The 25,826-nt window shown below is 48.2% G+C and overlaps 1 protein-coding gene across 4 annotated transcripts in view; it reads right to left on the reverse strand.

The window, feature by feature from the left end:
* The window catches only part of LOC126570844 (neuroligin-1), an 89,071-nt gene extending 68,778 nt beyond the window's left edge, over positions 1–20,293 (reverse strand). For 2 of the 4 annotated variants that reach the window (XM_050228888.1, XM_050228885.1), the window contains exons 1-2: positions 18,652–18,774; positions 1–265 (exon numbers count right to left, since the gene is read on the reverse strand). The exon at positions 1–265 is cut by the window's left edge and continues 1,429 nt beyond it. The gene's annotated coding sequence lies outside the window, so the exon portion shown is untranslated. Of the gene's footprint in view, positions 266–18,651; positions 18,775–19,140; positions 19,159–20,153 lie in introns of those variants that run through there. The other 2 variants (XM_050228886.1, XM_050228887.1) reach the window with 2 other exon arrangements.
* Between the last annotated feature and the right edge of the window lie 5,533 nt (positions 20,294–25,826).

Genomic DNA, 25,826 nt, shown 5'->3' on the forward strand with positions numbered 1-25,826 from the left:
CACGGTTCCGGATTCCTCGTTCCCGTTCCCGTTCCTCGTTCAATAGCTTTCACTCACTTATATACACTTCCTCGTTCGCTCGCTCGCTCGTGGCATATATAAAGATAGATCCACCACTTAGTGTTTCGTTTTTAGCTCTGCAATTGCATTATCGCTGCTTGACAGGTTTGCGAGCGAGCGTCCTGTTGCGGGGCACCACTACACACCGGACCGGGCAGTCAACATCATCAGCATTGGCATCGCTTCATTAGTTCACGGAATGGCTCTGGATAGAGAGTGAAAGAGAATGAAAGAGAAACAAAGTGTGAAAACAAACAAGCCGTAAGCGAGATCATAACGATCGGGAGCAAGGCAAAATGGAAGGACAAGTATCGCCATCGCCACTGTCGTTGTTACGACGACAACAACCGCCTCTCCACGGTGCACACAAAGACGCAACGCAACACACGCTGGCTCGAAAGAAAAAAATGGTCCTGGAACACATAACCTCAAAACCAAGCAAACAGCGGCCCTGACCACCACTCTCAAGATGGCCGCACTAGACACTGTCACCCGGGAACTCGTGGGCAGGTGGAAGGGAATTGCTACAAATCGTTGGGCAATAATCGTCCCGATTGTTGTTGGCTCCCCCCTACCCGGTCGGTCGGTAGCTCGATTGGACGGTTCATTTCGTCACGCTATTGCGCTTCCAGGAGCGCAGGAAGTTCACAAACTATCTTCACCTACCATCTCGCACTCACACAACACACAGCATAACGTTTCGCACCACCACCGCTACCGTCACCTTTTATTACCACCCCTGGACCGGATGTTCAAGAAGGGCTTTGGTTCGGCACTATCATTTATCAGTCCCTGGGCATCATAAACAGTGACACTTAACGATCCTACGATGCCGAACGGTTTGCCGAGTTGCGGGATGTGTCATGCTTGCCCGCGGGGTAGAAGTGGGACCGAGCGAGCGAGTCCTTCCGTTTGCCGTTCACGATGTCCTGCCACGTTGGCAGGAACCGGTGAACACGGATTGTCTCTGGCTGGTTGGCTGGCTGGCATGTTTTTCCTGTTTTTATTCCGTTCCGCCTCCCCCCCCCCCCCCCCCCCCGGGAACAGTCGCTTCTTTTTGTTGCTTTTTTGCTCTTCTTCTCCTGACGCTGACGAGTTGTGTTGCAGGACGAGTGCTTGCTGGCCACCGGAGTCCGAAGGGCGTGCAAGTTGCCGAGAGGTGTAGCTACTACGCATTGTTTGCCTGGCCATAAGGTTACGCTGCCAGCCCCTAACTAGCTCACTGCGCCGTCCATTACGCTTGTAATTGGGTTGTTTGCTGCGAGAAGGTGTAGAAGGTGGCTGTGATCCTTTCCTGGATCCGCGATGGCTGGATGAATGTCTGGAATGGAACGAGAGCACAGAAAACAAATCCAGTATGTAGCGAATCTGTTAAAGTGGAAGGCTAATGGTAAGCAAAAGGGGTGAGAACGAACGAGTTCCTTCCGGTGTTCCGGGTATCAACGTTCCACTATCCACTTCCGGTGAAAAACCGCTTTCCAAAAGAGGCAAACCAACTCCCAACTGGCTAACGACATTCCGACAGCGGTTCTTTTTTTTGTTGATACACAAAGTGTGAGCCCTGCACGATGGTAAACGGTGTGCTTCAGCCGTTGGAGTGGTTCACTTATCCTGGGCCATTAAATGCCTCCTACTACTCCCACCAGGGGGTGGCAATAGCGTGCTCGGTCTATCAAACTCGAAGCAAGCACTCGCAAGCACCCCCGACGATAATATCTCACCTGGGCGACGGCCACGAAGCGTGGTGGCAATTTGTGTGCCGCGGTGAGAAAAACTAAAAAAAAAAAAAAAAACTCCCAACCCGCACCGCGTGGCGTGGCGCGGTGAGATATTAATTACACCGACATGCATACCGGCGAGTGGCCAACGGAAGTGGCTCGCGGAATAGGGGGTCTCGTTTCATAAGGGGTTTGCTCGGAGCAACTCATAAATCTGTGCCGGACGCTAAATTATGCCACGATACGTAATCATGCTTGTTGTTCCGCATGCTGCCAGTGAGGTAGCCGTTGGTCACGGGCATGACGGTCGGTATGTCCGCTTGGCATGGTGCAGTCGAACGTGCACCACCCAGTGAAGGTGGTTGAGTGAAACTTGTACCCCCACCCCGCGGATTACACTCGTTTCTCCCCCCGCCGAAGGGTGGTCTAGGGGCTTGTTTTGGGGCTGATGACTCGATTAGTCGATGCTGTCGTCGCCACTGGCAGAACGGTAACCCGGAACAGGAGGGTTGACCGATGCATCCGCCATCATGTCGGGCTGAGGTATGTTTTAACACCACGAGCTTCCGGTCGACACCCCGTTCTCGGCAGTGCATGCATGGCCAGCATGGCTTCGATGGACGTGATTTTGGAATGCACCTCAGTGTAGTGAAGGTGTCCTGCTGACCGCTCGTTGGGGAACGTAAACGAAGGGGGGGGGGGGGGTTCAAGTCACCCCACCGTTCGAGGGAGTTACCTTTTGGGGGCTGACTTTTCATTTCTTATTTATTCCGCTCCTGTTTGCAGCCCCGCATTGGGCCGCATTGCATTTGACGTTTTGGGGCAATATTGAATCGCACATAAATTGTTAGCTCTCCACCGGCTACACTGCTGCTAACCGTTTGCCCCTGCCGGTCGATGACATCAGCAGTTTGTGAACGATCAAATCAGGGGGAGCTGGGTTCGAAATCAGGCTCCATATTTCAACGCCCCTTTTTTGTGCAGGCAGAAAATCGGGGAACGATTTGAGAAGTCTCGAATCGAGATTTGATTGCTCGTCTGCAGGGTGTTTTTCCAGGAAAACTGTTCAATCGGTGCTTCAAGCGGAGATAGCAATCGTTGGAGATGGCAGATATATTGGTAGGTGTCCAATCGAGTTTGGTGATGATCTCGGATACATTGAAATGGTAAATGTATCGACAAGAAGGTATTATCAGCAAAAAACCTACCATGTTAGCAGTGATACTAAGCCCTTGCAACTATGAGATTTAAAATTTTCCAACGGATCAATAATAATGGTTGTTTACTGTGACAACTATTTATTATTGGTTTAGTTTTTCCGTTAAATTTTAATAAAGTTCCACTGAATTGTGCTCATGGTACGGTTTATGATACGATTTAATAAAACTTCAATTTTGACACCAGTTTTTATTTTTGATTGTTGGTAAAATTGCAACCGCTATGCGTGCCGTTCAATTGTAAAGTAAATAAATTGGGTTAACTATTCATATAATTATCAAATGTTTTCGTCAACGGAAACCGTCAGGGCAAACAGTGCAAATAGATCATCATCAAATCGAATGTAATTAAAACATGTTGCGCTCGAAACCAGCCAGCTAAAAAGCCATGACGATAATGAGTCGCCGTGCATTTTAGCTCCAATTTCTAAATAAATAAAACTGTTGCAGACCAGATCTAGAAGCAATATTTGTAGTTCAAACAAATGCCAGTGACCTGTTCAGTGATTTTTGATGGCATTTAAAGGTTATGATCACTTTTTTTATAATTATTTATTTTTAAAGGAATAGTGAAATAGCAAATTCTTGCACAAAACTACAATAAATATTGAGGAAGTGGCTAAACCACAGGAGCCACACAACGAAAAAAATGCTTCAAAACACATTATTACTAAGCGGTTGCAAGAAATTCATAAAATGCTATTTTAATATAAAAATAATGTTTAAATCTAACATTTTTCGTCTAGCACTATCGTGGAAGACCATTTCAGGTTTATCCACAAACCTGATTATATTTTCATGGATCAGTTTAAAATAATCTTTATCTACAAGTTACTGAACAGTCGAATAGAAGGTGTTTTTGATTTTGAATTTTAAGATAAAGTAAGAAAGATAGAACCCCAATTCCTAATTGGATAGCTCCACAAATTTCCTTTGAGAAATTGAGATTCCTCATCGATATCCCCAGCTATCGCTAACGTATGCATTCATTTTAACAGCATTCGGTATGATCAAGCATAATCCAAGTGTATTTTCAAAAAGACATTCCAACGCTAAAAGCTTTTCGCGATATTCAACCAGATTAGGGGGCCGTTGCGATGTACCGCGCGCTCAATGCAACCATCAGGATTTGTTTCGCTGGCACAAAGCGAGCTCCATTGTCAGTCCCCGTACCAGAGCAAACCGATGGGGAACCTCATCGATCTTTAATGGAAAACGGAACTACCTCATCCCACAGGGGAAAGAATGGGAAAGTACTATCGCTAAATGCAATGCATGCTTTATGTTGGAACACAGAGAAAAAAAAACTTCGATGCAAAGCGGAAATGCAAGCAACAACAGGTCCACCGGGGGGAAGCCAACGCTCATGCATTACGCGTCCCGAGTGCTGTCTTTGATGGAGCTTCTCGCTGCCAGCACTCCCCGGTGCACATTGGCGAGTGGATAGTGCGCGAGTCCAATTTCGACGAAGGATTAGTCGTAAGCCACGTGTATCTAAGTGGACCCGAAGCGGTCCGGAACGCTTCTAGTTCTTCTTCCTTCTTCTTCTTCTTCCCAGCAATAAGCTTTATCCTCAAAGGCACACTCGCACGCCACGAGAGTGGCCAGTATGTTCGTTCGAATTCGGATTATCCGGTCCTGTCCACCGTTCCATTTGACCAGTCCTTACCTGCAGTCCATGAATCATGCACTCGCCAGCAGCAGCATTCGCGCTGAAGCAAGGACGTTGAGCAATTTATTGTAACATCCATCCATCGGCCACTCGCAATTCTCTTCCCCCGGTTTCTAGGGACAGGTGCAATTGGTGGATTGCATTATGTGGTCCCGACGTGCGATCCGAGTTGGCACTCGGGGAACCGGTACCGGGAACCGGCCGGATAATCCATCAGCTGGCACCAAATTATGTTCCAGCGAAACCTGTCCGTCCATCTTCCCTGTTGACTGGTTGGGCGAGTCCACGCTATTTATGGCGCTGTTTCAAGATGGTTTGTGACAGACCGGTGGCCAGTGAAGGCGTTTGATAAACAGTAGGCCGTCGGAATCGCTCGCTCGTCGCTCATCCGTCGGCCTGATCGCCCGTGATGAGCGATGTTGGTCACCTTCACTCAACTTATGAGGGGAACGGGATGGATTTGGCTGTGTATACTGTTGGTTCGAACACGGAACACGAAGCCGCAGATAAACATCGGACGCTTATACGTCATCCAGCAGCAGGACCTCTGATACCGCTTGATGGATTGGTTTGTTGTTTTGCTGATCGCGCTGCTAACGCCATACCACCACGAAACAGCGACCATTCCGGACGTAACTCCGGATCTCGTAATCCCCAGGGATTCGCTCAAGCGAAACGCATCCTAGCTGCCAGGAAACAAATATAATGGATTTCACTCGAATGCCATCGTGCCTCTTTGGACTGATTAAACGCGATAGCACTCCCGGGTGGCTCTATTCTCGATTTAGATTTCATCAGCGAACGGTCGAAAACAAACGAAACCGTCTGGCCTCCCCTCGAGGATAGCGGAATTCTTGAAAATTTTAAGTCACTGCCACCCGGAGACCTCGTGAAGAACCTTTTCTCTAGAGACAAAAAGGCCGGGAAAGAGACTGAGTGAACGGTAATTGAAACAAAAGTGAACCATGTTCCAACGGCGAGCACACCGGTCTGCGTCAGATGGAATGACTTTGCAAGCGATTAAGCTCCTCACCCAGCTGCTGGAAATGGTGGCGTCTGGAGGAGAATTGTCGAGAAAAATTAATTTCACCAGCATTTTTCTAAGCCAGCCAAAGGAGGGCCATTGGCTCCGTTTAAGCACTCCACCGAAAGTGTTGGTGTGAGTGCGTTACCAGCCCTCACCCCCCGAGGGGGGATGACATTTACACGCTTACGACTTTCGGTTAATTGATTTGCAATAAAGCCTCCCTCGGTCTCCCGGCGTTCCGCGGCGCGTACAAGGATAATGGGTTGTTTCCAGAATTCGATAAGAGACGCCGAATAGGACGCCACGTGGCGTGGAACTCGACTCGCACCAGTTTTCTCCTTCAAATCCTACGACTGAGAAACCTTTCTCGTGTTTCTCGTGCGCGGGCACATCAAAGCGTGAATTCAAAAAGGGCCGGCACGGTTTTCCGTAGAACGTCTTATGGCAATTGTTTGGCGGTTTGCAGCCCATAATTGAAAGCCCGGCCCCCCGGGAGTAATCCGGATTGGGCTAGGTAGGGTCCTGATCTGCCTCAATCGGGCCACAGGCGCTCCGGTGTCTGTCTGTCGTTGTCTGTCTCCTTGGTAACCAGCTTGGTTTTGCGCCGAGTCGCCGAGTGCTTAACACGCCGGCTGTAATCCTAAATTACATTTCCATCATTTTCCACGTCAGCAGATCGCATTCGCGGGAAGCAGAATGGTATTCCGCTTTTAAGGCCAAGGGAGCGCCGGAGAGGGTGAGTCTGAATGAGGGAATTCTTTGGGCTTTGAGCGTTTTTTTTTCCAATCGGAAGCGATGAGGCATGCAGAGCATTGCGCAGTCAGCCTGCTGCCCTTTTCTTGACTTTAATTTTCCAATCTCTCTCCGCTGCCTTCTTATCAGCCTCTTCGCTACACGAAACCCCCGGGGCTAGCCCCGGTTCGGTTGCTCGCTTCAATTCAATTCGATCTTCAACCGTCGGAAATCGATTGAACCGCACCATCGTGGTGCTATCACGGATCTCAGCCATCGCCAGCCCCCTTCCGGTCCCCCGTCCCCGTCAATTGTCGACGGTTTTCGTGGAGAAAAAGGCCGCCGGTACGGTGTCGCGCGTCGGTCGCCCACCACCCCGGGGGGCTATCCTATTAACGTGCGCGAACATACAGCGACGGGCGCCCCGAAAAGGGATCGAATTCGCTCACCTCCTCGAGCCACGGGCACGGGCCAAAGAATGTCGGTAAAGTAGCTTTTCCGCCCGTACCATGGTGGGCTCGGTGCGCCGTGGTTTGCCGAGTTCAAAGTTGCTGAGGCGGTACATGAACATTTTTCATCGATTTTAATGGCATATCAAAAGGGGAAGGGGGTGTGAGTGGGGGTGTGTAAGGGTGAAACGCGAACGACATGTGGCCCAAGGCACGCTTGCTGTGCTTGCGTGTGTGCGAATCCATTCCACGAAGAGAAAGGATCCACCAGAAGGACCGGTTTTTTGGTGGACACCAGGGGAATCGCTTGATGTACGAGTGCGCTCGCGCTGAGCCGCGTGCCACCGCCCTTGGTCATTGGAATGTCATTAGTTGCGCCAGTCCTTTTCGCCAAAGAGTGGCTCGATGCTTTTTAATGATTTTCGAAAATCCGGCCACCCCGTAACTTGTGAAGGGATGAAGGGCGAAAAGTGACATCTCGTTTGATCTATTGTTATTTGGATTCCTCGCGGATAAGGGAGGGCAGCGAGTGGTGATTCCAATCGAGGCCAACCAACAGAAGAAAAAAAGAAAAGAATAAAAGGGCGACAGATAGAAGTCATCCTTTTACGTACGTTCGGGAAAATGAAATCGTCCATTGTTGTGGCTTTTGATTAATGTTTCCCGTTTTCCCTGATCCCTGAACACACGCGCTACACAACCACACCGTGGCGTCGGTGTTGTCGCGTTGTTTGTCAGATTTTAGATTGTCACCCCTGGTTGTTGGTGTTGGTGGGTGCTGGTGTATGAATGGCCAAGGATGATACGCTAATCATATTCATGCATAGTTGATGGGACAGAGTGTCAAAATAGGGCTCCAACTGGGGCTAGGCATCACGGGGTTCACGGGGTTCTTTGCGGTCTCCAACCCCCCTTCCCCCTCCCCCTTTTTTGCCCACCATCGTACCACGTGGTAACATCGACAACGATGATAAGGACATGCCTTGGATGTTTACTTTTCCCGTCAGGTGGTCCCGCCCAGTCGACCTTCTCCCGGCATGTCCAGGGTCGCATACCGTTAGCCCTTAACAAGGGATGCATGGGGATAGCGCAACCATCCCCATGAAGGTTCGACGACGGTGCTTCCGGCGGCACTTGGAAGTCATTTCCTTCCTTTACCGGTGCATAATTGAAGAGAAGTGTTTGCCTGCGTCGGACCATCGTGGGTGATGGGTCCACAGAAGGGATGAGGGATGAAAAAAAAGCTACCTACAAAGGGGGCGAGTAAGGGAGGCGGTCTGTATTGTAGGCCGTAGACCGCTTCGCTCGCTCGTTCGTTCGTTCGACCTGCCCTGTTACTTCCGGGCACACAGCACAGCACAGTACAGTATCCATCGTTATTCTTTCAACGTTTTCCCGTTGAACGGTAGGCCCCAAACCATCGTCCTTTCATCACGAGGACGGTGTGCTGTTTAAGACGCCGTGCACAGTCCGTCCGCTCTAATCCCTGGCAACATAAAGGGCACTATTGATATGATTCATACAGGTACAATGTAACCGTAGGGCCGACGGACGATGCCACATCCTGGCGCTGGGTGTAAGTTGTTTTCCGGGAATAGATTACTGACGTTGGTTGTGCGGAAAGTGAATTACCTGTTAACAACGTCGTCGATGACGGCGAACAAGACTGTGACGATGGCTGGTCGAACGCCAACTTGCACTTTACGCAATCAATGTGCACAGGAATGGGGCCCGGAAGTGAAACGTGCCAATGTGCGTTTAAGAGTTAATAAGTCCACGTCCAAACCGAGTCTTTGAGGATGAGTGCCCGTGCCTGACTGGATTGGATAGTGTGTGCCAGGCGGAAAGACAATGGAATGTTCTTAGTAGCACACCATGTTTACCCTCTACTGACGTTAACCGATTGTCGACAAGCTGGCAAGCTGGCCGGAAGTAACAGAGAAGGCCTAGGAATTGAGGAGAAGATTGAGTCGAGTAACTTTTTACCTCCACAATCGATCCGTACTGACAATCTAGAACCAGGCGGTGCAATAGTTTGATCTGATTCCACACTTTCTCGGCTCAACTCACTCGCTACGGTCAGTGCTTCCGGCATTTGTCACCGAGCCGAGGGGTCAAAGTTTCCGGGGGGTGGCTACGCGATAAGTATCGCTCGTAAAAGAGTTAATCCAATTACTCAAAGCATGAAACCAACCCCAAACCTACGACTTCTCGGTACAAATGGACGGTTGTCTGTTCGGTGAAGCGTTCGCTGGACGAAAGGTTTGTCATAAGTGAGCCTGGGATCTTTTGGAAGGAGTCGCAAACCAATTGACGATGCGAAGGAGGAGAGTTAGAAAGGAAGCAGACAGATCGATGTCGATTGCGCGTGATTGCTTGTGCGAGTTGATTGAACTCCTTCGTTGCTGCTGGAAGCGGTTCCGTTCGCTTCGATTGCGCCTCCCGTCAAAGGTAATAAACAAAACAGCAGTTTAGCCACCATACGATCGCAATGATCGTACAATCATCTTTGATGATCTGTTGATGCTCTGTGTTTGTTGGTTAGGCAATGGACCCAGACCACGACCGACGGTAAACAAAAAAAAAGCTAAACCCATTTGTGAGTAGCTTGGAACCACCACAGAGCCTGGGCCTAGCTTGGTTAGCCTTATTATTATAATCTGCTCAGTCAGTCTCCCACACACGACAGCGAGAGAGCTTTCCTTCTCCAAAAAGGAAAAACGGACACAGCGATGACGATAGAGGATCACAGGGAAATGAGCAAAGCGACGACGCCACGGCCACGGTACCCAGAAGAGGCGGAGATGAAGAGAAGAGATAAATTAAAAAAGTTGGCTCGCCGGGGTTATGAAAAACTCCGTCCGTCCGTTCGTCCGTCCGTCCGGCACAGCATCCAGAGGCCTGGTGAACGGTTGGTTTCATTACGGGGCGTGGAGGACTCGTTAAAGCGAATCACCAGCCCAAAAGAGGGGCGCAATAATAACGCCGTAAAACTAATCATAACATAAGCCGAAACGATGGCCGCGCTGCACGTTGCGACGTGATCTCGTTGCAGCTCCACGGTGCTGCAGATTCTTGACGGATTGCCTTCTCATCTTTCATTTTTATTCTTGCTTCTTTTTTTTAATAAAGTTTACTCCAAAGTTGAGGAGAGAGAATGAGAGAGCAAGAGAGGGGGGTCTTTTGGTCAGAACCTGAATGCTGTCTGTTGGTTGGTTAGCAACAAATGGCCGGATCGCTGTCAAGTGTTTCCAACATGAGGAATCCCTACAACATACAAACGTGTCGACGTATACTTAGCTTGATCAGGATCGAAAAGGGTGCCCTTTGATTTGCTTTGAATACATTCCACAAACACAGACAATACACACAAACGTGCAGAGAGCAGCATAAAAACCTTATCAGCGAAGCGAACGAAGATGGTTTGTGGTTTATGAGGTTATGAGGTTTACTCTTATGCTTTTTTTATGTCTGTCCATGGGCCGCAACGAGGTTAGACATTTTTTCATCCCCCCACGGGATCTTGGATGGCGTGTGGCCGCCGAGCGAAAGCCGAATTAATATCGTAATTTCGTGATCCGTGCAGATTTTGGCGTTTTGATAAATTGTTTTCCCCGGCCGCTCGCCTCGCCGCTTGCGCCAAACTCATATTAACTTTCCTCCATCCACTCCGGGGAAACTGAAAGGTCCACCGATGGAGGTGAGTTTTTTTTTACGGGACGACACTTGTGGCCAGGAAAGTTGGGCTGCGGTTGCGGAATTAGCTCGTGAGATGGCTGGGAAAAGGTTTTCTACAGGCGCTGCACATGTTGTTGCTTGATGAAGAGCTGGTAGAGAAAGGAATCCATCCTGTACCCTCGTTGATTCTCAAGTTATTCCACCGTTTAGCTGTTGGTTAAACTCACTTTCAGATGTTCAAGTGATCAAAAAACAAAAATCACTATGTCTGTATGGAAAGGTTGCTTATGCCTCTGCGGAAGAATGATATTGAATGATGACAGTGGACAATGGTCCCTCTTTGCCCTGGATTATTCTTAGAAGCATTGTCAGATGATGCTGCAAACTCATCCAGAGCAGAGCAGGAAAGGCCAAAAGGGAGGAACAATTTTAATCGTCCCTCGGGTGATCCGTTCTCCATCCGTTCCACATCTGTCCCTTCCTCCCTTTCGGGAACCGGAACCCACGGCGTTTCAGCTTTCACCTGTCAGCTTGTGTCGCCTTGTTCCCTCGGGAACAATTCCTTGTGATGGTATTTGAATGTTGCTTCCGTCCGGGGATTAACGGTTGAAGGCTTGAGTCCTGCACCCTGCCAACTCTCTGTCCCCAAAAAGGAAGGGAAGGAGTGGTACAAACAAGCGAAGGGAACGATTTCAAAGTTATGCAAATGTTTTCGCCGAAAAAAATCCGAAAAAACCGAAATTCCTCAACACAATTCTCTAGCGACGAGAGAGAGAGCGTGTGTGCGCGAGCGTCACTGGCACGAGTTTCGTGGGAGTCCCACGTGCGAACTGGACAAAACAGTATCGACCGCACGTACCGGTGCCTTACCTGATGGGGTAATTCAGTGACCAACTGGTTCGGGCGGAGCTACCGGCGTTGTAGTGAGTGTATTATGAAAAGGGAGAAATTAATGAACGTTCCTCTTTTTCACTTTCGACCCACGGCAGCAGGCTCAGCGCATCGTCATGAACATGAGCACCAGTTGTGACCTTTAGACACCGATTTTCCACGAATTTTGTCGGACATTTTAGGTAATGAGTTTGCGTTCTAGTTGCTTAAGGTATTGCGTTGCGAATGTGGGCCGAGGGTGCTAGCCAAGATACAAGTCGCTGTTGATGGCAGATTGACACGGGCGGACTCAAGTTCATGGTCAACAGCCGCCATCACACCTTTTATTAAAACATAACAGAAGGCAACCCACAACAGCAACGGTGGGTAAAAGGAAAAGGCTCACTGCATACCTTCATCATTAATGATGAAATTGGCCCGAAACTCAGTGCCCATCAACAACGGTAATGGAATTTGATGGAAGAAACCTTAACCCCCGTGACTGCATAATCAATCAAACAAATGTTTCGTTTTGCTGAGATTCGTTTCACTGTTTGATGCGAATTCCAGGGTGGAGTCAGTCGGTCACGGTGTTTACGTTGAAGTGTCACAGCAAACATAAATCCGTCCATATCAATTACGTGTGTCACACTTTTTCTTCCTCCCTTTTTTCCATGTTTCTTGCTTTGACCACCATCTACCACGCGATTGTAATGTCCATTTCATCTCTGTGCTGCTGTTTCACTCGGAAGGATCGAAAAAAGGAGAAACGGAACCAATTTATCGGAATAATGCGAAACCTAAGCAATCGTTTCCAGTTGATCTAATTTCATTTCCTATTCGTGACATCATCCGGCACCGACAAAGGATACTCTCCGCGTCGGTAGACTTCGAGCTTGCGTAAGATTGTGTGTTTTATGTAATTCAACAACAGACGCCTTACATTAGCAGCAAGTGGAGGAATTGACCTTTGACTTTATGCTTGTAATTCATGGAAGTTATAAATATTAGCAGACCAAGATATCTTCGTTACTTAAGGATGAATTTTCAACGAAGAGAATGCATTACTTCTTCTCGTTAACGGGTCATTTAGGATGTTGCTGGAATGTTAGCGACAGGCAGTAACCATTTCTAACCGCGCAGTCATTGTCGCTTACAAAAAGTTGTTCAACAAGGCGCTTCGGGGTGGCGATTCGCGTAACGCCAACGCGCTGCCATTCTTCGTTATCTTCTCTCACATCGACACCACAAACCACCAGCAGCAGCTGAATGCCCACGCAATGTCGCCCGAATTACATTTATCGATGTGACCCAAATACTGCCTCGACCGCCGAGCAGCCACCATTTGGTGTTTAATCTGGAATCGTATTTTTGGAACGATATTGATAGTAACGTTTGAAATGATTTTCCACGATCCACGAATGGTTTGCTCGGAAAATTTAGAAATAATTTTCAAAACACCCACAGCACACTGTGCCCCGTTTGGCAGCATTATCGTTACATTAAATTCCGATCTTGATAACAGGCGAGCTCACGGGCGGCTGTCGGCTCTGCCGCCGTAAACAATCATGATCATCCGGTATCTGGGCGGTGGGAGCAGGCAGCGTAATGGAATGATTGTGCTTAAGGGAACGGCGATGTACCAACCGTTTCCATATCAGAAAACAATGTCACAATGCGCCCCGCTGGTTGCGTGTGTGGTTGGTTTGACAAGACTGGCTGAGGCAGTGCGCGTAATTTGGTTAATGGGCTTGTTTTCGTATTGCTTAAAGTGAGTGTGTTTTCCTTTTTTTTTTTTTTGCTCGAGGGCTACAAGCAAAAGTGTGGTCTGTGCAAATTAATCCTTGTTGTTGTGCGCGGATGTTATGCTGAGTGCGTGCGTGCGCCAGGGAACGGTTCTTCGTTCGTTTGCCACACACAGCGTACAACCAATCATTTAAAATAAATAACATCTTCTTAATTTATGGTAGACACGCGCTACACTCTAAAACGGTAAGCAGGAGCGTTCCGCAGGGATGCGGCACAGGCGGTGCAACAATCGTTCTCTTGGGGGTCGGTCGCAGGCAAGTAACAGAGGAACGCTATCGCGTTACCATGCGAACCATTTCTCCTGCGAACTACTGCCTCCTTTGGCGTGGATGCCAGTGGGCTGCCTTGAGAGTGAGCATGTTCACCAGACCCGATTTGACATTCGAAAGTATGCTCGCTCAACAGCGTACGGCGGTGGCGCTCAAACCACGAATCCATGGCTGAAAGCTAAACCAAGCAGCTCTAAGCTTGGCAGCCCAGCATTACCGCCATTGCCATCCGGCGAATATAAATCAGTGGCTTCAAAGAGATAAGCTAAATTTATTAAAATGTCCTCGGAGTATCTGCTGCCTGAGCAGCTGCCGAACTGGTATGTGGCAGCGGCGACGGCGGCGGCACATTGGTTGTTTGCCAATGTCACCATAAGTTACTTTATTGGAATATGCTCTGCTTTCTGCGGGCGGATGACATACTTTTGCCTCGCTTAGCCTCGGTGCCCCGGTTTAGGCCGCAATTTTTGCTGTAGATAAGAAGTAATACATGCAAATAACTAGCAGGAGGAGGAGGATGAGGAGATGTATGTTTAACGGTTTGAAACCAAGATTGTGAATTTATTTTCAATGCCGAGCGCGCGACTTCATATGGACGGTTGCGAAAGGTTCTTGTGGTGAATCCCGGGGAAAACCCTGGGCGATTCCAAGACACGTTCCATCCTTTCGACGAAAGTTGTCTGTAAAATTAGCATCAAGTACGTCGATTGAATCAGACAGTGAGGTGCTTTTCTAGGGAATGTTATCCACAAATTAAGCAACCAGACGAATACCAAGGAGCATAATTTTAAACACGAATCCGTTATTAACGGATCGAAAATTCCAAAGTAGCTCAGCTTCGTGTCTTTACAAAACGCCATCAACCATCTACGCGCTTCCGAAACGTTTCCATTTCGGGATGAAATGCGATACCACCGGCGCCAACATGGCCGACGGCCAGGGTGCAAAATTAAACCACAAACTACCCCTCGGGAGCAGAAGCAGCTGGATAACGGCTCAATTCACAGTTTTACACGCGAAAGCCACGGCCGGCTCACATTCAGTGGAGAAGCGCTCCAGATGTAGCTCCAGATTACGGTCGGTTCCTCTGACAGCCCACCAAATGCGCACCGTTCACAGGGATTCCGTTCCATTCCGTACCTTAAACCCACGCACACAACCCCAGGAACTAAGCTACGCACCAAACGACGGTGAACGGCCAAATCCGTCGCCCAACAGACACTTTGACTCGCCACGGCGTCGTCACGGCTCTACGCATCGCAGGCGAAGCATAGCACTCCCAGGGTTCCCGGAGACTAAAGCTTGCCAGCGTTTTTCAAGAGTCACTCGTCGCCCTCTTAGCCCACCCGTGCGGCGGCGCTATCTAACCATCAGATGACGATTCATCACGGCTGTAAATGAAGCATAATGAGCACTTGGTGTAAGCTTTCCGGAAATAATGGAATTAACATTTCATGCCACCGTTCCGCCACTCGTTCGCTGCCTCGCGACGACGCCCTTCAGACGATACCATTCAGGTATCGCCGTGGTCGCGCTTCTGTAAAACGCTCGCCCACGGCAGTGAGGGCCGTTTTGCCATTGGTGAAGGTCGCGTATCCAGGCCGGATGGTGAAACAGAATCGAGGGAAGTAAGGGCGTCGCTAGTGCTGCTGCTTGCGTGAAAGCAAAAGGATTAACCTGTTTTCGGTGGTGATGGCGTTTGTCAAACAAATCAGCCACTCACTGTGTTTCAGTCGATCAGAATAAATGGTCCATGAAAATATAATGAATGGCGCTGGGCAAACGGTGTTGTCAAGGTGGTCGCAAAGGGCCACTGTCCTTGCTCGGTGTTCGCTGTGCTCGTTGAAGACTGTGAGTTCTTGTGAAGGTACTAATTGAATTTAAATTAAGCATCAAATTTTATGTCTTTTTATGGTATTTTATAATGTTGCAAAATGAAGTTATGTTACATTTTGCTCGTGCAATAAATCAGCTAGACTTTTATGCATCCAACAACAGTGAGATAAACATTATTTGATAAGACCAGTTCGTCAAAAAATATGATGGACGACCCAATCAATTTTATCACGACTTATCACACTAAATGCAGTTAATTTCCACTAATCCTATTATGCTCGAACATTACATCGTGCAACGTTATCGTGACGTTCTTCATTTCATTTCGACGCCATTCAACACTATTGGGACCGTCAATTGAAAGCCCGAAATGGGATTCCTATCAACGATGACCGGCATTGCGAGCGTAGTACGCCATGAAAGCTGCCCGATGGGATAGACTCCGCAAAACCATGATACGTGCATTCGTGTGATATCGCGATGTACTTCACATGCGATAGGTTCTTTGGAATTTAAGCTCAAGTCTTCTTTTTTTTTCAATGCCATCTACACTTCCGAATGCATTGCGAACCTGTGCTGCAGCTGGACGAAGTGATAAATTGATGGATGGGCAAGCGATTCGAGCGTCGCGCGAGTAATCCACTCGCGAGGGCGTCAGTACCGAGTGGACAGTTTGCGACATCGTCATCCCACCGTTGCATCACTTCTCGATCGTCCGTCTGGTGCCCGGATACTCCATTCGTCCGTTCGACCAAGGCCCAGGACCGGTCGTGGTCCGGACAGAACTCAAAACAAGCCGCGCTGGTTGCATTAGCTCCGAGTAAACAGGACATGTTTTGTTGTTTTATGGGTTGCCTGCTGCTGCTGCTGCTACGTGTTTGCGAGTCCACCGTTCGCGCGGAAAGCTTCTCCGTATTTTAACAGCTCTACCATGGCCACCGTCAGCAACGGATTCCACGAGGTCCATGGTGCCATTCCGAAAGTTCGATCGAGCATCCGCGATGCAACTGCAAACTCGATGCGCCCGATACTGTAGCAAGGGATGCAGTTTGCGCCGGACATTCTCGGACCCGCAATGGTCCGGCGCTGGCTTGGACTCATTGTGACAGCTTGAGAGCCTCTTTGCACCGTGCCAACGTTCTGGCGACTATTAGCCAGTGCCATTAGGTACGTAAACAAACCGTGGTAAAAGGGAGAACCGGATCGAGCGCATACTAAACATTTGCAATCGGCATCTGCATTGGAACGGACGGAATGCCGCCGCTGCCCTTGTGGACAGAGACTTTTAGGCTCGCAGAAAGCCGTACGTGGTTGGTCCCTACGCATTGAGCTTCTCCATTCAATGAAACCAGAGTGGCCAGGATCGTAAAACCTTGAATGCATGGTTGGTTGGTCTAATACCCGCAGTTCACGCTCCAGTGAATGGAGATGAATATTCGTGCATAATTTAGTGGATGGAATGGCCGGAGCAATGCTTTTTGAATTGTTTTTTTTTTCTTCTTTTTTGTACAGCGAATGAGCTGTCATATATATTCCACTCCTTATCACACTGTTTTTGCCATTGAAGCACTTGCTAGTTTTAATCTCCTTCAACATTATCCAAAGCATACCATTGGATAATCCTTAAGTTGCTTCAAAAAAACTCCCTAGATAATTATACGAAACCGAACAGGCGATATGGAATCGCTGACCCATCATCATAATCTGCAACGCTGGGCAACATTTTGATTAACTTATCCGCGCGCGCCACCTGCTCAGCGCCCGCTCTCTGTGTAAATAATGCAATACCATGCTTGGGAGCATCTCAACAGAAATCGACAGGATAAAGCAATCACGGATCACGCAAACGGTGGCAAAATGAAAAATAAATACAATTTAATTTGCAGATATTTACCTTACATAAATTTCCCTCAGCACTCAAGGTCTTATGTGCACAGACACACCCCGGGAGAAGGATCTTGTCTGGGTTAGCTCCCGTGGGAGGGATGGTTTTTCACATCCAACGAACGACAGCTTTTCTTCGTCCGTCCGTCCGTCCGTTCGTTCGTTCATCGGGCATCGGGGGTTTCGACTAATTTTTGGCATTGCTTCCGCTTTGATTATCCGTTGCGGTCTGCTGGAGTGTTAATTCCATTTCCGCCCACGGTTATTCAGCTTATCAGCGACACTGCACGGTGTCGCCGAGAAGAAGCAGCTCGACCGAGACCGAGTCCAACAACCCAACGAACAGCACGTAAATCAAACAAAGTTGCACAAAACGGCTGGAGGCTCGGTTTTGCTCGGTGAGCAACAAAAAAAAAACCCCCAGCGAGCAACCTCGAAGGATAACGAGGATCCCCCGGGCGGTTGGGAAAGGGGAAGGCGTCCCCAAAAGGGAAGGGCAAACAAAGAACCGTACACGGAATTTTCGACTTTCTTTTTTTCTTCCGGAAAATTACTCCCCTGAGGATTGGTGTGTAACGGCTGGCTTTCCCGGGGCTTTCCCGATTCCTTTCTGCCCGGTAGTACTTTTGATCAAGGTCTCCGGCTCCGTTGCATAAGTTACGCCCTACTCCCATTCGTTTCGTTTTACTCTGTGGTTTGTACTGTTTCGTGGGCTTTGTGTCTGGTTATGATGAACGTTCTGTTCTGCCGTTCTACTGCTTCATTAAAGCAGCATTCGTACCCTTTACGAACCATTGGGCGGCCAGTGTTTCTGACTTCTTTTGAAGAAAGGTACTCGAGGGTACATAATTTCAAGTGATTCGTACTCCGGATAATGTTACATTCGAAATGTGCGAAAGGGATGCTTCGAATCTGAATTTACACTCTAAGTTTCAGGTGATACATTTTACGGATCCGAATTCTCCTTTTTTTAATCTCATTTCCACTAGCAAACAGTTTGGAAGCTTGTAGAGAAACTTCTATAAAAAAATGTCAACTTCTCAAAAAACCAGACATTATTTGAATGACTGAAAAATGAGTGTTTAGCTCGAATTGCGCTACTTACCCTTGTAAGTATTGTTTATTAATTATCCTTTCTCATTTCGCTGCCACATTGGCAGTGCTGGTGCTGCAGTGCTGAAAAAGTACCCACTTACTCCACATTACATGAGCACATCATTACGTTTAAGTTTAAACCGTACCCCAAACCATAATCTGCTTTATGTTCCTGAGAAACGACACATACGGCCCTTCAACGAACACGAACGATAATTGGCCCAACTTGTTATCAAAAGTGCAGCAAACGACCGTAAACTGATGATTTCGAGCATCATCTTAAACAGTGTTCCCCATTTCGAACACCCTCCCATCAACACCATTTAATTACACACCCATCACACGTTTATGTCACCCGTCACCAACACAGCGATCCGCGCATAAATGATGATAAACGATGATTCTCCCTCGAAGCCGAAGAGTGACATTTCTTGTCGCACACAAAACCGACACTGGCACCAGGACGTGACTTCCGTTGTGAGGCGATCTTTGCGATACAGCTAGCTGGATTACCGGTTTAACGGGAACGACAGCACACACCAGCTGGTAAATGATGCGCGTTTTGTCTTACGGGCACCAAACCACACCTGCCCTGACCACGGACAATGCAGATCGATCAGCAGCGTCGAGCTTCAAATTGTTTCCTCTACAATCACGAACAAACCAAGTTTCCCTCATCGAGCCACTCGATTGAAACACACCAACACATCAACCCCAACACCAGCCCTGGGGGAGAGAGGGCACGGACAGTAATGCAAAACACCACGGAACGTAACTCGTGGCGTGGCGTGGCATGGCGTGGAAATAGTGGAGTATGTTTTCACATTTTCACCCGATCGAACTGGCACTTGGCACTGTGTGGCCTGGTTGGGAGTTAAGAGAAAGCATCCCGTCACTACTATCGCATCGATTGAGATGCTCGCTGGAAGAGATCCTTCGCCACCGCTCGCAAGCTCTTCACATCGTGCTCTCGCTAGCAGCACGCCACGCACACACTCTCTCTATCTCTCTGCTTCAGTATTCACTCCGTCAGACCGTGATTGCCGTTGGGCAAAGGAAAGCAGCATCTTCTCAATCAGTGGCACCGTGTCACACGATTATCCTTCGGCAGCACAGCATCCTTCCCGGTGTAGCAGCCATGTTGCGAGTACCTTGTGGAGCCCACTCTGACCTGACAGTTACACCAGGACCACGGAACACGGTTCGCAGCAGCAGAAACGTGCTTGTGAATCTCGCAGATTGCTCTCCGCTCACAACCACACACGTTTCCAGTATTTTCAATTCATCTCTCCGGTGCGCACCGTCACCAGCAGCAAAAGGAAGAGGTTTCCAGGAATCTACGCTCACGAACGCTTTCTCTTTACGCTCCTGTCACGCACACAACGGCAGAGAGGCTAACTACACAGAGAGATTCACACATTCTGGCGTTGGCCAACATTTTCCGGGGGTTTGTTTCCCTATTTTCACTCAATCTCGACACTCGGCGACAGGACAGAAAGATGCGAACCATTTGGTTTCGCTTTTTCTTTTCCTTTTCTGCCTGAAATCAATCGTCTGTCACTTGCAGCCACAAATCATAGTAAGCAGCGGTGTAATAATCAGTGGGGATCGGTGGCCGTCACTTGGCCAATCTTGCGTGCGAATGCGATGAATGCGATGGAGTCACGCACACCATCGCCACTACGCGAGGTGTGTCAAATGCAGGCGCTCCCACGCAAGCTGTCATTTGCCACCAACCTCCCACCCCCAAACTAGTACACACCAGGGCACAGCAGGTGCAGCACGATACACAGAGGCAGTATTTACAGTATCGCACCCAACTCAGCCCAAAACTCACCAACAATAAAGCACATGGGGCTGGCACGGGGGCCTCTCCGAATTGTTGGTGACAACCAGCGACTCCACGTTCACCTTTCCTGAGCACCCCTCTAACTGTCCGATCCACCACCCCTCCCCCCCGTTTTGGGAGAGCAGAAGCAGATGATGGTAGCCTTCAGGCAGGCTGAGACAGCGTCTGAGGCTTGATGGCCCGGAACAAACACTCACGGAATGTGACTCATGCAGGAAGCACGAACGCCCGAAGACTGACGGGCGAACCGTGGCCTAGCGGTAGGAATGACCACGAACAGCATCGGGTTGTCCTGTGGTGGTTCGCCTGGTCCGCGTACTGATTCCAGTGGTGGGGATGGTCGGTCATTCCACTGGCACGTTACCCGTTGGTTCGGTCGGCGCATGCGCATAACGGAACTGTCCCTGGTGGGAGCTGTTAGAACGTGGAACAGGACCGAGAAGCGTTACTTAAACCCTAGTTTATTCGGTGGACTGTGCTGCCTAGAGGCACTCACCTTGAGTCACTCAGTCGGATGCTCAGAACTCAGTGCGATGCGGTTGTCATCTGAAAAGGATGCTGAACGCTTTGCAAGGATAAATGAACCATTGTAGGGATGATGTTTCATTCGTTCTTTTCATTTCACTACAACAATCATTTTGAAGATTTTCTAATGCTATGGAGGGAGGTAACGGTTTCACTCATTATAATCGGCTCTTCCTTTAAAATTTCAGTTAGGACTTTAAATTTTAAATAGTAATGAACTCGTAGCATTTAAAGGATGAGACTCTAACAGCTGAGAGAGGGTTAGAGTCACACCATTTGCCTTTTCTAACGAAACGTTATAAATCTCGATAAATATGATGAATCTAATCACATAATTAAGTTCTGATGCCTCCAACAGTAGCCCACAGAGCATGAAAACACCTTCTAGGAGTAAGTAAGGAGGCTATACTTTCAACGCGCCCCCCGTCACTCCCTTTCATCGCATCACTCGTGACGATAGGTTTGATTTGTGTTGTCAGTATTTCCGGTGTTGCAATAAAGCGAACCCTTTCTTCCATTCCTCACCCTTCCTTCGTTCTTCGGGCGACATGCCGGCGGAGCGAAGGCTTATTGGTTTACGAGAGCTGGTTTGTTTGATGCTCCGGTGACAATCGAATATGTCTCTCCAGCAAGAAGTACGTGCTTGTTTGGCATGCGTGGTCGAGGAGGAGGGGGGATTTTGCTGGTGCAAAATAAGCTGCCACAAGGACTCTCGGCTCGGATGGCCTCGGATCGTGTGCCCCAAACCTTTTCGCCTTCCCACACAGCCCATGTACCATGTGTTGAGCAAAAAAGATTCCGTAGATATGCTCCCCAAGCCTCTGCCTTCCAGTCTCGGAAGGATCGACTTTTTCGTGCTCGAAGGGTTTCTCTGTGAAGCAGACAAGGGCGCACGTTTTCGCATTATTTTTCTGGATTTCTCCGTTTTTTGTTTTTGGCCCCCGGGAGCACGTCACCGTGCGTGGAACGCAAACCGGTGTGTTAACTCTAAACAAAAGATTTGAATTAATATCCCGAACGGAATGGTACTCCACTTTTGGTTTTTTTGTTATCCTAGGAAGGTTATACAGAAGTGATTGTGTAACATGATGCGTCTGATGGGACACATATTACACCCACACTCATTGTGTCTCTATTGCGGTGAATTTGAACGCAATTTAATGCGATAGTCGCTGATCGGTGGGATTCGTGTGATTTTATCGCATTTCATTTATCATTTTACATGAATATGATATCATTGGATTGAAATAAGGCTTAGCTGTTGTGCTTTTTTCCGAATTTAATCATTATAATCCCAAAGGCTAGGCATGTAGATGTGAAGAAATCATCAAATATAATGTATGCTTCTATGTACATTATTCAGAATGTCCTCATTAGTGAATCTAGCACCTAATTGGACGCATTTTGTATTATCTATTTAAAAGATTTTAATCATTGCTAGCTTCTACTTCGCGGAAACCGATATCGACACTACATGGAGGCGCCCGGTCTTTCACTTTTTTCAGCGTTTTCTACCATTTTAACAATGTTTTTTTTTCATGGCGTGTCAATTTGCTTTGTACTGCAGTCAAATTTCATTGATAAATTAAATCAGTTCATAGCATATCACGTCAAATTCAACTGAAATATGTATGAAACCTGAATTAGCATAGAATGCAGCATCCAACACTTTTGAAAACTAGAAATTACCCGAAGCAAAACACTATTGGAATCCCCATAATCACCCCACAAAGACCATCCAATGCTCGCTATATTCAAGCGATCGCTAGCTTGCTACAACTCTTCCAATTCATATGTACATAGACACCAGCATCTTCTTCATCGAGCCATTATCGATTGACCAAAACTAAACAAAGCGCCAGCCGCGCTGCACGAGCAGCTGCAGTCACACGGTACGTTTTGCGATCGTTTAAATTTGCATAAATACAAATGAACGATTTATGAGCGGCGCGAGATACGTATGCAAATAGAGCGGAACAATTTCCTTGCCCGTTCTATGCACGAAGCTGCTGGTTGCACCGAGCTAGAGCGGTGCATTCCAAATTCCACTTCACCGCTAAAGCTAAAGCTCCAGTAGATCGTTCCATAATTCCGTGGAAGGAAACACAGAACGGGGTTCTAGAAACAACGCCCAATTTTAGAAACCATTGCAGTGTAAATGTGACGCAATTGGTCCCTTGGAAAAGATATTTTCAGCAAATACCGTTGACCTTGAGGCACGCGCACTGCTCTATTTTCAGTATCACACAAACTAACGGATCGCACATTTGAGATTACGTGCGAGACGGTGTCGGCTCTGTTTTCACTAGACCCTCATCAAATGAGGCACCGTTCATCGGGCGAGCCAGGCCCTAGGTTGTTAGGTCAGGCCGGGAAAAGCCAACCAGTCAGCCTCCATCAATCAGAAGAGGAGCTGATCATGCTGTTGTATAAATAAAAAGGAGTCAATTTTAAATCATCAATCACCACAAACACACACCGAGACCTAATGCGTCCCCATCAATTTCGGGGCCATTGATGTGGGTGTCGTCGGGTGCGTTTGCGTGACGCATAGTATCCCAGTCTGGCAATAACATCGAAGAGTAGGTTAAGTAAGAATTCCGCGAAACGTTACGCAAGATTGTGATTTTATTGCTGTGAATGATTCTTCTGAGAAATACGGCTAAATAATGAGAAGTAAATACTTGAAAACCACAAAGAACTCGAAATAAAAGATTGAATGACTGAAAACAGACGATGCAAAAAGCTCCGAAAAACCCATCCACCATCAAGCCATCGCGAATCTATCGCGAAAAAATAAAGCCCAACACATGCTTCCCCTACTGCCTGGGGTGATTCCGGCGAGTACCGGGTACAATGTTTCCTGCAGCGGCCAGGAAAAATCAATTTTCCCATCACTGTCGTCAAACCGCAAAGAACGTGGACACCGGAACGGTGGAGCATCGCATCGCACCGCAGCATCCCACCCCATCGTACCCGCCAGCTTATTTACACATCGCATTTCGCGTCAATTGTTTTCTGCTTGTATGGGAATCGACTTTATGGAGTGTTACTACTAGCCCCGATTCCTCGCCACCATCACCGGCTTCGCATGCATGCGATTGAACTCTAGCACCCCGAACGGGACGGATCGGGGCCTGCCCCCCCGGATGCAACCAACATAAAAGCACATGCTCACGGGCACCGGTTGGTATACACGGGCATACGTGCAGGGATTTCGAAGCAGGGAAGAAGAGCACAGCCCAGTGGCATAGTGAACGGAACGCAAAACAAACACAGCGCCAGCAAACCGCCACAGAGCAACAACAGAGAAAAAGAAAAAAAAAGAAGTGCTTCCATTTCACAGCGAAAAGCGCGGCGGCCACGGAACGACATCGAACACAGCTCGTTCTCCACGGCGAGCCATAGCCCTCGAGCGATTTGGCAGCTCCGTTGTCAGCTTTTGGGAAATGCATTGCAAATTCCGAGCGAGTGCTTTAGCAAATGGATTGGAATCTCGGCGACGCGAGCGTGGAATGACACTTTTCTAGTTTATGCTGGTGCTCCGATAGTCACGGTTTCTTCCTTTTCTTTTTTTTGTAACGACCCTTTACACCACACTCCCCGTATGTCGATAAAAAGTAAAACATTAAACTCCCACCTAACCGAACACACAACATTGTGCAATGCTAAACCGTTCAACAGTGTAGCAGTGTGTAAGGTAAGTGCATAAATCCCTGGTGCCAGTGCCGGCAGCAGTTCATATCAATCAAGCAAGAACCCGGAATTATATGGGTAAACAACTTATTTTGTTCCGTAAACCATCGACAGGCCCGTCCGAAACGCTCCAGCCTTAGCAAATGAGCATCAACACGCAAAGTGTCAATAGCCGGTGTGTCCCGGCCCGGGCACCCCCCTTTCGTACCGTGGCGACAATCAATCGACCATTTCACGGTGTTGATGACGTGCACCGGCAGCAGCTGGTGCCATTGTGACAAATTGATTTCATCGTGAGCATGAAAAGCGTTTGTTTGGAGCGGAACTGAAGTAGCCGGGTCCTTCTGTCACTGGCAGGGCGAAAACAGGCCCAGCCAGCCAGGCAAGGAGACATTTCGCTTCCCCATTCTCTCTCTCTCCGTCTCTGTCTCTATTTTGCTAACCACCAACACCAGCATCTCTATTATGTCGGCTCGCTTAGAAAGACAAATATGCTTACGCTAGTGATTCCATCCATCACTCAAGATGTGAACGCCTCGTCGAACGGTTCGATGTAGTGTAAAGCGGTACACTCCAGCGCCATTCCATGCTCATGCTCATGCTCATACGGAGCTCACAACCAGTGTGGGTCCAGTTTTTAGTTCAATTTACAATGCCGATGAAATGGAATTACAAATCCATCCATCAGACCCCCACTCCACCGCCACGCTGAAGGAAGCTGTTGCAATTACTGTAAAAGCGATAAGCTGAAAAGCTGATGTGTTCGAGCAGTATCGATTACTTGATCCGTGATAAGCAACTTCATTTATTATTGATTGTAAAGTGGTTCAGAATGGTTATCAGAACTAAGCTTTCTATCGAACAGCTAGACATTGACAGATGCTGACATGATCAGCTTCGGATGCTAGTTGAGAGACGGTTAACTGCTGCAGACTTACTGATTTAGCAACAATTTGAATGTACTTTTGCTAAAGTTGAATTCATTTCACTCTCGCTGCGACTGTTAGCTGCCGAACACATGCCGAATACTCGCTTCAGATCGTTTTATGAAGTGATCGATTTGTATCATTTCGACAAATCCATTAAACCACCCTTAACCACCCCCCCCCCCCCTCCCCCTTTTCACTAAAACCAACCGTTCGAACATGCCAAATCGGCAGAATGTGAAATTATGTTGTAAGCGATTTCCTTCCGAGCGCCCAAGCGAAGCGACGCTTCAAACGGTCCGGTTTCGAAGGGCCACTAGCAAATGCAACACTAATCCTGACGATGATGTCCGAGCGATTTAGAAAATTAATTCTTTCCAATTAAATCTTGCTCAGGACGAGCGATGAAAGAAGATTTTCACTGAGGTAGTGGGTAAGGGACTTGGTGAAGCTGTCTACTTGACGTGTTTCGAGTGGTTTTCAGCCCCGAATCGTTCCGGTTCCGGCGTAAGTG

This window comes from Anopheles aquasalis, chromosome 2 (assembly GCF_943734665.1).
Source record: "Anopheles aquasalis chromosome 2, idAnoAquaMG_Q_19, whole genome shotgun sequence".
In the NCBI taxonomy this organism is placed as follows: Eukaryota; Metazoa; Arthropoda; class Insecta; order Diptera; family Culicidae; genus Anopheles; species Anopheles aquasalis.